Here is a 13855-nt window from a genome sequence, read left to right on the forward strand (position 1 = left end):
AACTTTTTAAGAAACTGTTACATTCTCACCAAAAATATATGAGCGTTCCAGTCTCTCCATATCCTCACTAGCTCTTCATGATGTCAGTCTGATTGTTTATAACCATTCCAGAAAGTAGTGAAATATAATGTGAATAAAAATTAATATTCCCTAAATAACTAAAGAAGTTGAGCATATTTCATATGCTTATTTCTTGTTCATACATACTTTAATAAAGTAAATATTCAAGAATTTTGTCTATTTTAACATTTTCTTCTAATCATTAATTTCTAAATATTCCTTACATATTATAGATAAAGGTAATTCTGGATATATGATTTGAAGATATTTCCCCAGTATGTTGCTTGCCTCTTCATGTTCTTAATAAATTTTAAAATGCAAATGTTTTTAACATTATGATGTCCAGTTTATCACTTTTATAATTTATTGAACCCTCATACATCTTTGTTGCTAACTCTAAGTAAAATTAACTTTACGTGAGGTCACAAATATAGGCAATTTTATTTTTGTTTATTTTACCCTCTAGTTTTCACACTTTATTTCATTTGAATTCAAGTGCATTCATTGATAATATATTTTGCATTTCTTACGTCTTTCCCAAAAGAACAGTGTACCATAGTCATAAAATTATATTACTTTATTAAAGGTTGTGTATGAACAACAAATTTATGTATTTAGTCTGTTCTTGTTCTCTTAGTTATTAAGAGAAGACCATGAAATCTCACTAAGAATTGTTGAAATACAATTTGTTTTTTAATCCTGTCAGATTTTGTTTCATATATTTGGAGCTCTAGTGTTAGGTACATTTATAATTGTTATATTTTCTTTATATATTGACCTTTTAACATGACAAGATCCTTTTATAACTAGTAATATCTTTTGCTTTAAAGTATATTTCCTATTTTAGTATAATCATATAGTCACCTTAGCTCTCTTATGGTTACTTTTAAATTTATTTACTTACGACCTATTTTTATCTTTCAATCTAGAATGCATCTTATCTCTTATAGATAGCACATAGGTAGATCTTGCTTTTTTTTTAATACAGTCTGAGAGATTACGTTTTTTGAATGGATTGCTAAATGATTCATATCAAGTAAGTACTGATACAGATTTATGTCTACCATATTGCCATTTTATCTATATATCTCATATGTATATTTGTTCCTCTGTTTATTATTTATTGTCTCCTCTTCTATTAAATATATATATATAGAGAGAGAGAGTTTTAGTTTACCATTTCCTCTCCCAGTTCCCCCACCCTGTTTTCTTTATTTCCTTGACAACGATCTTGGGCTAACAAAGCTTTGAGTTTTTGTTTTGTTTTTATTTTTCCATTTGGTACCATCCAAGTTTCTACTTTTAGCTGCCAAGCCATAGATTTACTACTCCAAACTGAGTCAGTTCTCTGTAGTCTTAAATCTGTTTTATTTATTTATTTATTTATCTATCTATCTATCTATCTATCTATCTATCTATCTATTTTACACCTACAGCACCCAGTCTTCCTAGGTGGTCTCCCAGCCAAGTACTAACTGGGCCCGACCCTGCTTAGCTTCCGAGATCATATGAGATCGGGCGTGTTCAGGGTGGCATGGCCATAGACAAATCTGTTGGTTGTCAATGCCACTGTTAAAAAAAAAGTTTTTGCTGATCCTGCTGAGGTGTGGAGTAAAGATGAAAATCATCTAGGGAAGAAGGCCACAGATATTTAATCTTCTAACCTGTAGCTATTACACTTATTACAATACAAGAGTATTTTCTTATTAACCTGTTGTCAGCTATTAGTTGGCATCCAGTACCCTGAAGTTTTAGACAATATTTTGAGAACTTGACATCTTCATGTTGTCATAACTGAAAGTCCATTATAAATTATATAAAAAGAATTTACCTCTAGTTTCTTAAAAGAATTAACCTGAAATCCACTTATTTGCTGAGATTCATTCACTTCTCTTCATTCACAGTTGATTGGATAAATTTATCCAGTTAAGAGAATCATCTGAATATTTTATAAAGAACTTAGCTGGAATTGTGATGAAATAAAAATTTCCTTTCTTGTCTTCAAGTTACATTTTTACTCAAAAAAAAAAAAAAAAAACTTCATAAATAGACCTTTAAGCATATCAATTAACCTATCACAAGCTTTAGAAATAAAATAAAAAGAAATATATAAAACTGTAGCAAGTAGTACCTGGGTTGAATCTAAAGCAAAATTTCAAGATATTTTCAGATGCAAATAATGTAGCTGGAAAAGCAGAGAATTTTAAGATTATCCAAATAGTTTAGGTAAATCATAAATAGTAAAAATTAAATAATGTGTTCCTATCACATTATAAGTGCCCATTAATAACAATTTGAACAATAGTTTATAATATGATTATTGTATGTTCTTGGATTACACATGTGAATTACCAAAATAAAAAAAAAGAATTATCCTTTCAATATATTTAATTTGGGCTTTTGTTCATCTTATTTGAAATCACTGGATCTCAGTTTCTTTATCTGTAACATGGCTAAAATAAATAAAGTACTTTTTTTGGTATCAGTCACAGTCTGAGTTCTCAAATTGTAATTATTAGAGATGATGGTGCTAGTACTAGAATTAGTAATGAGGCAAGGAGTGGTACCAATAGAAAGGTCATGGACACTGACTCAAAATATATACATAAAATATTATATATCAAAGTCAAAGTAGGTAATGCTTAAGCAGCAATACAAATCTAAATATGAATAAATACTAAAGGAAAGGAAAACTGTTGCGCTCTCTATGCAACTGTAGCTATAGGGAAATTACACTGGGCTCTTGAGGCAGTCTTGCCACTTTGATTCAGTATATCCCCAAATGTGATATACCCAGAGAAACACTTCTATTTCAGATTAACACAAGAAAGGGAACTTTTTTAAAATAGCCCTCTTGATTTAAACATATCTGGCTTCAAACATAGGAAAGTTAAAATTTAAGATCTTTATTCTGTAGCCAAATGATTGAGCTTACAGTCCAATATGCATGAAAAAAAATCATAGAAGGTTTCCAATGTAATGTTCTTTTAAATCTCAAAATTGAAAGGCAGCTATGTACAATGCAGAGAATATGTTCTAGGACACTATGGCCTATTAATGATGCAACAAAGCATTTTATTACATACCCACAAAGAAAAGACCATTTACATTCAAAAACAAACCACGACCCTATGTGAAATATACATTCTATTATGATATATATACATATATGTGTATATATGTGTGTGTGTGTCTTAAATAAGAACAATGATTACAAAAACCTGTAAAAGATTCATTTCAAGCAATTTTGCTAAGCACGTATTTATCAGAAGATGAGCTGCTCTAAGGCACTCTCACTATGTTAAGGACATGTCATAAATTTTTTAAATACATACTAATTTATTTGCTTCGGAGGTGACTCAGTTTAATAAATCATATAAGTTGCAATAAACTTTATCACATATTCATATGGAAATAGATATTCTAATTTCTTAACCTGTTTTCCTAACCATTAATAAGTAGCTTAATAGAACTGGTGGGGAGGGCAAGAAAAAATAATTTACATACAATGAAAATATCTAAAGAAATGCATTCAAAGGCACTACTAAATCAGGAGTTCTAAGGTCATGTTCATAAATGAATCTTAAAATTATGTGCAACTATTTGTGTGATGAGCATCATTATGAGAAAAGTATCCATAATTTATGACTTTATCAAATTACAAAATGGTTATGAATATTCGTTCTATGTGATGTTACCAGATCAACATTCATACTACCAACCCAGCAATTTGCTGAGGTGGCAAATCTGGGATTGGTCAGAAATATGTAGACAGAGGCAAGGACCGTTGGTTAAGGATACAAATAAACATGTGGGGAAAATACTTATGGCAGCAGTCTTCCCTAAATATACCAACACTAACATAAAAAATGCTAGCTCAAAGGAGGCAGACTAATAATTTGAATAATCAAAAAGTTCTTGCCTAAAGCATGATAATTATATCCAGGGCCTACACTGATCAGAAACTAGAGGAATTGAAGCTGAATAACAAGTAATATATCATCTCCTTATCTGACCAATGAATTGTGTAGTGCTAATAACTTGTATTCTGGAAGACTACTTGAATACACATTTTCTAATCATGTTTAGATGCCTACTTCCAAACCCATGTTCTGTTACTCATTTATGTTTAACCCAATTATAAAACTTTAACTGAATGTCAGATTTGGAGTGTAAATTTAGTTGCTTATAATTATATGACTATGGTATACTATTCTTTTGGGAATGAAATAAGAAATGCAAAATATATTATCAGTCAATGTATTTGAGTTCAAATATGAAAACTAGAGGGTAAAATAAACATAAAAATAAAATTGTCTATATTTCTAACATTTATTATTCACAATAAGCTTATAGAAAAAATAAATTAATATCCTTAAACTAGTCAAAATTGTTTTAAGGTTACATAACCCAGCAAAGACACACAAACATGACTAACTTATGTTTTTCTTTTGCTTGGCTTCATAGATGGATTGGATTCTGTTGAAATAATCTTATTGGCACTCATAACTACATTCTAAGTAGATGTGATCAAGTCATTGAGACAAGAGTGAATTTCATCTAAAATTATCTAATCATTCCTGTCAATTATTCATATTATTTTTCCTGAATAAAAACATTTTAAAACAAAAAACTATTAATTCACTTTTAAAAAGATGAAATATTACTTCTTTTTTATTAGACTCATATTTTTATTGTTTATTCAACATAACAGGATTACCTTTCCTTAAGTAAAGTGATGAGAATTTTCTCACATTGCAAATTTGCTTTTGAGTCTTGGCAGTTTTCTTTTCTTTTCTTTTCTTTTTTTCTTTAATGATAAACGAGGGCAATAGCTAGAGTTGATTATGCACTAAGGATGAAAAAAAAGATATATCTCTGACTTCCATGGGTGATTGACCACAACAACCAAAACTAATGACTGTGGAAACAGCAAACTTTTATTGCTTTTTAAGCTTTAAGACATATGTTGTGATGGTAAAAAGCTAACACAGTGGGAGCTATTGACATTGTATGCTGTTTCTCTCTCTTTAAGTGACTGACTATGCAGCAATAAAAGATAAACAATAAAGAAAGTTGACTACCAAAATCCGCTTACTCATTTTGACATCTGTATATTATTCCAAGGTGAATGAACTAGATTACAGGGTTTCCATTTTCAGAAATCACATAGGGAACTGGCTCAAGTTATGGATACTTAATTTAGGTATCAATTTATTTCCAAACATTATTCCACAAATGCTATGAAAACAAACATTGATAAATTGTGGATATCAATATGAATCTTTAAGCTAACACTGTGATATAGTTTGAAAATCTATGGCTTTCAAGATTATCACAAAAGAGCACAGAACCTTGGTTAAAAAGAAATAGTTCTCTATGGAGCAAGGTCATCTTCTTGAAAGAGCACACAAGGAGAAGTGAGATATGACTATATATAGAGAACCATCTATCTATTTCAGTAAAAATAAGTTTGACAATCTATGAGGTAACAGACATGCATTGAAGTACACATTATATTGCAGTACATTGAGGTAAACCTCATGTCTACAGGGCTATCTAAAGCATTTAACAGTTAGCCCACTCAAGTATTATAGAGAGTTATAAAGTAATATGATGAATGAAAGTTAGTGCTGGGAATTCACAAAGCCAATTAAGATAACATTGAAAATAAATAGATTCAGGTAGCTGCATACTTCACTAATCAGAAATTCAATCAAATAGAGTTATTTGAGAATATAATATGTACACAAGACTCTATTAGACAATATGAAGACATAAAATGAATATAAAGTGTTATTCCCATCCTCATCAACTACAATCTAGACAAAGAGACAACAGAAATATTTTGAAGACTTAAGATCTAATGTAAAAAAATGCAAAACAATGTGGGAACTTGTGTATCAGCTACCTATGAATTTTATCTACAGCAATTTTTTTTAATCTGTAAAATCATATGTGAAAATTTTGAGCTGAGTTGTAAAGCCAGTACTAGGTAGGATTTAGAGAAATGAAAGCAAAAGGTGTAGACTTTCATTGGGTAAACAATCTTATGTAAGGATGGGTATAATTTAATTAGTAGAGTAAGGCAAATAGAAAAAGAGCTAGAAAGAAAGTCAGAAGTATTTTTGCATTGGTAAAAGGTGTACTGAAATCTTTGAAGGTTGTCATGGGCTAAATTGTGTCCCCAAAATTCATACATTGAAGCCCTAACTCCCGGTACTTCAGAATGTGACTGTATTTAGAGACAGCCTTTAAAGAGGAAGCTAAAATGAGGCTATTAGGGTAAGCCTTAATCCAGTCTGACTGGTGTTTTTTATAAAAACAGAAAATTTGGACACACACAAAAAGACCCTGGGGAGCATATGTATAGATGAAGGTCCATGTAAAGAGACAGTAACAGGCAGCCTCCTAGAATCCTAAGAAAAATGCCTCAGAGGAAACTGACGGTACTACACCTTTGATCCTAGACTTTCAGCCTCCAGAACTGTGAGAAAATAAATTTCTATTGTTTAAGCCACCCAGTCTGTAGCATTTTATTACAGCAGTCATAGCAAACTAATACAGAGGTGAAGAGTGGATTATAGAAAAACAGTTTTGAGAATATAATCTTTTTTATCTTTTTTTTTTTTTTTTCCTACACAGGTAGGTAAGCATTGAGTAAAAAAGGATGAAGTCAGTTATTTTTCATGGTCAAAATGATCATTCTTTATCTTTAACTTTCTTGGGACACCCTCAACTCTTGATAATAGTGATACCATTATTCTTAGCAAGAAATTCTAACATTGTTATTATTTTTGAAATCCCTATATTTAAGACAGTTATGTTATAAAATGCCTATATACAGAGGAGTATATGGTCATTTGATGTGCAGAGTAATAAAATCTGTGATGTCATGAGCAAATGACAGGAGGGTTACACTTCAAAAAATCCCTTTGATAAGACTCTTATCCCATAACAGTCTTCTAATTTGAGATAAAGATTACACCAAATATAAACTATTTTGATAGTTGTTTTAAATCTTCACCTCACTTTCATAGTAGAATATTGTATCATGCTAGGAGAAATGCTTTAATTTTTTTTATTCAACCATTCCATTAATGTTTTGGACAGGTAACACCTATAATAAGGTGTTTCTTTTTTAAAAAAATTAAAACAAAGAATTTTAACATCTTGCACATTCCAAAAAGAAAAGAGCAATGGCCTAAGTTTAAACAGTCCTTCCATTTAAATTTCAAGAACACTGTGTTTCTGAGACAAGTTAGTTCACTTCTTTAGAGATCTTCATTCTTACTTAAAATGTCTGTAAACCACCTTTTGTCCTATAGTTTCAGAAGTTTTAGGATACCAAGACTCTAATAATTTTAAATTCAAATTTTTTAAATGGAAATTTTATCATGTCACTTTTCCTTTAGAACACTTTGTTGTCTCCTTGGCTTTTAGAATCAATTCCAAATTTCTTTATATATCTGATAAAACTGTGAATAAATCAATCCCTGCATAATAATCCAAACTCATCTCACTTCCCTCATCAATTCCCACCTGCTACATATAACAAACTGTATATCTACGTTTCCTTAACCACAAACTTCTTTCAGGTCCTAGAATAAACTGTATTTCTATGAACCTACATATATGTTATTTCATTAGCCCCAGTACTTTAACGCATCACCTTCACTTACTTGGCCTGGACAACTCCAATTAATGCTTCTGATTTCAAATTAGATTATGTTGTCTTTAAAAACCATGTCAGATGGATCAGTTCCCAGAGGCTGATCTGCATTTTTTTTAGGGCCTTTAACCAAGCCAGACCAAAAAAAGACCTGGAAAGTAACAAGTTTCAAAGTTCTCCAGCTTTTTTCTTGAAGATGCACAAAGGCCCAGAAAGCCAGAAAACTGAATTGACCATTAATGAAAAGTATTATTCATTCACCACATGCCCCAATTTATCCTGACTTTTGGAATTCTACCAGCAGCTGGAAATCAAAGGCTATAAAATATTGTTATCACTATCCTGAAAAACTCATTTAATGGTGATTATGAACATAAAGAATTAATCTCTATAAAACAATGTATTTGTATGAAAACATTAGATTCATTATAAATTAAATCATGGCCACTGAAATTAAAGAACAAACTATATTAAACATAGCCTGATCTATAAACTAGCTTACTTATCTAGTAGATTGTCCTGAATCCAATAATGTTCTGAAAATATCTTATATTATTAAATTTATTTGGTATATCATTTTTTTGCCCATATCCTAATATATCTATATATACAATATTCTCAAAGTATGAGTGCAATTATATGTTTTTTTCAAATGAAAGCATGTAGCTTTATATGTGAAGTATAAAAACTAAAAATGGAAAGCTAGAAATAAGAAAACACAGCTCAACAATTGGAAAGCTAGAAATAAGAAAACACAGCTCAATAATTTATATCCTTAAGACTTTTTTTTAACCTTTCTATTAACATGATATCAATGTGCCACCTCTCCTTAAAAGAAACTAGTTATTAACAATAAAATCCAGCACAGTTTACAAAACAAAATGAGCCCCAGCATGTTTTAATGACTCTGGAGCTTTCCAGCAAGTCTAGGCTTGAGGGGGAAAAAAATAAAATAATTTAAAATGACGTTAAAATGTGAGGCCTTGAGTTGATTTCCCATTTGATAATATAAGAATAAATAAATTGCAGGAGTCATTATTATATCAACAAATAGAGAACATGGATTTTCACTGGACTGTGAATATTTGTGTCTAGAAGGGACCTGAGAGATCATCAGTATCCACACTCTATTATATGGATGTGAAGATGGACACACAAACAGCTGACTTATCCTATCACACAAGAGCTTACTTGGAGAACTCGGGTCCTCAGTCTCCTAGATCAATACCATATTTGTTACGACACTAAGTTTCCGCTAACGAATAGATAATCTTAATAGCTAGCCCTTTCACTGGTATTCACTTACATTAAAAAGTGAATGTAACTGAACTTTCATAACTGTGAAGACATCATATCATCAGCCCTATCACCTTGCATGTTTCTCCTATTCATTTAGAGGGAAAAAAATGTTTTCATTTTCTTTCTGGTTTCCATTTAATAAAGTGAATATTGAGCCAACTATTTATAGATGTATATTTATAATTATGATAAAGGATATTTAGTTTATTATATGTGCTAAAATCATATTGTTCTACACATATTTCATTGCATCTTCAAGGTTTAGATATTGGTATCCCAGATGTATAGATTTGGAAACTGTCCTTTAGAGAGGTTAGTTGATAAAGGTTATTAAGTTAAGAATCCAAGTCTCCAATGTAGATTTGACATCAAAACATGTGCTACTAGCCACTTCATATACCACTTTAAAATCTCTTCCTTCTAGATGCCAGTATTTACCCTGAATATTCTCATAACACCTTGAATGCACATTGTTTTAGCTGTCATAAGATAGAATGATCCCACAATGTAATCATTCTCAATGATCAATGTGATTATTATGGTTACAAGATCTGTGCCAGTAGCTAGGTTTTCACATTAATTGGATTCATAAGAAAACTTAGATATAAGCATGAGGAGGTCTTGTTGTTAACCATCACCTCATTGTTGTAAAGTCATGCTTTAAAAGACTCTATTAATAACGTATTTCCAAATATTGCATGCTAAAAAAAATAATGCTGTCGACAAGACACATATTAGGTAAATGTTTTTTACTCTGAGTTCCAAAAGAATATAATACTCTCACACGGTTCCTAAAACTCACATGTGTCAGCCCTCCTGAGCAGCTCTTTTTTCACATTCTTCTCTTTTGTTTCTTCCACTATAACAAGGTTTATTGTTTAATGGTCCACGTTTAACCAATACTGGGATCTCAAGCAATGACAGCAAGAAAGCACAATATTTTTATGTGCAGGTTATTGTGAGGGAAAAGATAACCAGTATAAGATAATATTGACTATGAAGATAGGAGAAAAACTCTGGGATGCAGTCAGTAGTCTGAGACTTAGCTCTGTATCTCTGACAAATAATTTAATCTCTCCTAATTCAAACTTCTTTACTAAAATGAGGCACTTAGATTCCAATTTTTAATGTGGTATAGATAGTTTTGGCATTCAGTTTACTATGTTTCTATATACTTTATATATAGTGTAAAATTTCAGCATGTGAGTTATCATATAAAGTCTTCAGGGAAAAAAAAGTATTTATTTTGTTAAATAACAACCATCAAAAAGCACTTTTTTTGGACACACTTCATTTCTCTCTTAACATTAAACTTGGGTGTTAAAGGGAACACTGGTGTACTAACAGAAAGATAGGAAAAAGATCATTTAAGAAATGGCCAGTATCCCATTCACATCAAGTAGAGCATAAAGACAAAGCAATGACAAAAAAAAAAGCATGATCATCTGATAGTTAATTCCCATTGCAGAGAAACTTAGAGAAAGCCTGTTGTGCCATAAAGATGCAGCTGTAGAACACATGAAACTTATCATCAACAGAAATGTCATCTCTCTTCTGGCAGAAAATACCAGTTGGTTAACATATAATTATTACTGACTTAAAATAGCCTTTGTGGGAATTATCTCAGCTTAGCTTTATTTCCTTGGGATGATTACATTTCAGCATGGTGTTTGTGTGTAGTCAACAAGCATATCTGGGAACATAAACACAAACTGTTAAAAGCTGTCTTTGTCCTACTTTCAACTTATGGGCTGTTTCTTCATTCAACTTATGACAAATGGCACTTCAGTATCTATAAGGTTCCAGTAACTGCAGTAAGAACTAGAGAGGCAAAAATAATATAATAAAATGAGGAACTGGGTTTAGAAAAGAATCTTGCTGAATGTAGGAGTACTTTATTCATCACTTAATGAAGACATTCCCTCTTGCCTTCAAGATGCTGCCTATGGGAAATAGGTGTAAATTAGCTTTGTTGTGATCAGAAATTAGTTTCAGGATAGAGTAGAGGTTGTTTTCCAACAAATAAGTAACGCTAAGTCATGAAACAGTAGACAGTTATAAAGAAGTCTTATTGGGTAATGATATGAATTTCATTTGTTTACCAAATAAGTATTCATAAAATAAATAATTATATGTTAAATGCTACTCTTTTGTGAACAACATTCTCAAGAATTTCTCAACATCATGCATTATGCTGGGCGATACTAAGTGTGAGTGCTGTTTTGTTAGTAGTGGGTGCTATAATCCATGGGCACTTCTCTAACCAGGATGATTCTCACTTCCTACTGCCTCAACGATCTCAGTGAGATAACCATACTCGACTTTGTAATATTAGGTTCAGTGAAGTGATTATTTAGTTCACTATATCGGTTACTTATCCATGAAAAATTTGTCGAATCCTATGTGTCAAGCACATGTGAAGCAAGTGTATAGGAAACTTAGGTAATAGAAATCATTTCTTTCTGGAGTGTTAAGGGGCAAACAAAAATAAAGAAGTTATTACAGAGAGGATTAATTAATCATAATTTGTAAAATAGCCAAGAAGTTAAGTTGCTTGCCATAACTGAGATGTAGCAAATTCCATGTAGTTGAAAGACTGCTGAGTGTGTGTGTGTGTGTGTGTGTGTGTGTGTGTGTGTGTGACTATTTTAAGAATACCTAACTACCAGCAGGGGAAATGCTGTAGCTGGGTGCATTTTGCTTGCTACAACAACATTTTGAACACTGATTTCATAAACTTGACAGGAGTTAAGGTATTACAAATTATATTTTTTACCAAGATAACTTGGAATGGTTTTGGTTACAAAAGGCGAATTTAGCTATCAGTCCTATGACTGGGTAATGGAAAACTGAGAAAATTGCATCTGGTTTCACTCAAGAGGCTGAAATTTGTGTTTGATTACTTTTGCTGTGACCCAAGTTAGCTTACAAACATATTTCCCCAAACTTAGCTTTCAAGAATTAAATTAAAAAAATAATAAGCCTTAAAGTTTCTATAGAACCATAATTATATATTATAGAACATATATATGAAATATACAAATTTATAATACAAATATTGTCTTATATATCATATATTGCATATATTGTGTTGTATATAATATCTCATGTATTGTATACTATATATAATACATATTGCATATATAATATTTATCATATATAACTGCCATAATTATATATCATATATAATTTTTGGTTTTTAATTAACAGAATTGGAAGAGCCACATTAATTGAAAAGCATTTGTTTCACATTTATGGAATGTGAAACAAATGCCCATTAAATTAATTTTTTACAATATGTATTAAGCACTGAATATGAACATGATGCTGTGAAAAACACATTTTTTTCTGTTCTTGAGAGATTTATAGCCTGGGAGGGAAGAAAACAACATGATCAGAAATTTTAACATAGCATTTTACATGTTGTGACTGTAGATCATTCATGATCCTATTGGAAGTATAAAGAAAGAAAGAATTGTCCTGGTGGGCAATGAAGTTTTTGTCCAAGAAGTTTTCAGAACACATCCACTTCTGCCTCTACTTCCACAGCTCTGGTCTGAACCACTTAACATCTCCTACCTAATCTGCTACAATTACCCGCTACTAAACAGTCCAAAATTCTACCCTTAACCTTTGACAATTGTCTGCAGCCAAATTGATCTACTTCAAGAGGAAATCATTTCATGTTAGTCTACTGTTTTAAAGCTTCCTCTCATACTTAGAGTAAAATTCAAGTGCCATTACATGGCATAAAAACCACTAAACATGAAACCTATCTACTTCTTTATCTGAAAATATCCTCAAGACATCCCAAAGATAAACACCTTATTGGAGTCTTAAAGATAAAAAAGAATTACATTTGTTCTCACCTCAGAAAGTTTATGTCTTCAATCTCTTCTTAAAACAACATTTTCTTAATATTTACACATGTGTGGATGCTTTCCATAAATTCGCTGTCAGGTCAACATCCTTCCTCAGAGAAGTTTTTCCTGAACATGCATTAGTCCCAACCTCCAGTCACATTCTACCACTTCTTTTTTTCTTTCTTCAAGGTCCTTATCAGGATCTTGTTTATTTAATTGTCAATTGCCTGATTACCATTCTTAATTATATAATAGAAATTTTGTAGGACCTTAACTATCTCATTATACTTAACCTACTATTGGCAACTGAACGAGGGCTTAAGAACAGACCCAGGGCCTGCAGAGGTTTCATTATACTTTTTTCTCTACTTCTTTGTAAGTTTGAAAATTTTCATAATAAAAATAAAATGCAGATGATAGATGATAATGATAGATATATACGTACATACATACATGATAGACAGATGATAGATAGATAGATAGACAGACAGACAGATGGCTATATATCTCTCTATACATGTTCTATAGGTGAATTTGAAACTTATTAAAGAGCATGCTTTGTGCCTGTCACATTTTTGTATTCTTATATAGCTTTTTAAAGAACTTAACATGTAATCAATAAATATTTGGTGACTAAAAATATATTAAAAATGAATATATCCTGTGATACAAAATTTTCTACTTTTACTTAGCGCAGAGAAAATAAAGAAGTCTGCTTATCTTGTCTCACTTGATCCTTTTAATTAATACTATATCAATTATCCTTGCCTCCTTTATAAAGTTTGACTAATGTAACCAATTTCTTAGGAGATTTTAAGTAATAAATATAAGATACATAAATTGTCTAACCACTAATTATTTCAAAGTATGACAAACATTTAAAAAAATAAATTTAATAAACTCTAATATTCAGCCCTGCCTGTATGATCAACCTTGATTGCTACAGGTGGCAACTTCATCT

General features: G+C 31.1%; 1 protein-coding gene and 1 non-coding gene across 13 annotated transcripts in view; both read right to left on the bottom strand.

Moving 5' to 3' along the window:
- Window positions 1-13855, bottom strand: part of DPP10 (dipeptidyl peptidase like 10) — a 1220852-nt gene that overhangs the window by 394787 nt on the left and 812210 nt on the right. The window lies entirely within an intron of this gene.
- LOC112470554 lies at window positions 1488-1606 on the bottom strand. Its single transcript, XR_003043026.1, has one exon. It is a non-coding gene; the product is annotated as a 5S ribosomal RNA (ribosomal RNA).

This window comes from Pteropus alecto, unplaced genomic scaffold (assembly GCF_000325575.1).
Source record: "Pteropus alecto unplaced genomic scaffold, ASM32557v1 scaffold3, whole genome shotgun sequence".
Taxonomy (NCBI): Eukaryota; Metazoa; Chordata; class Mammalia; order Chiroptera; family Pteropodidae; genus Pteropus; species Pteropus alecto.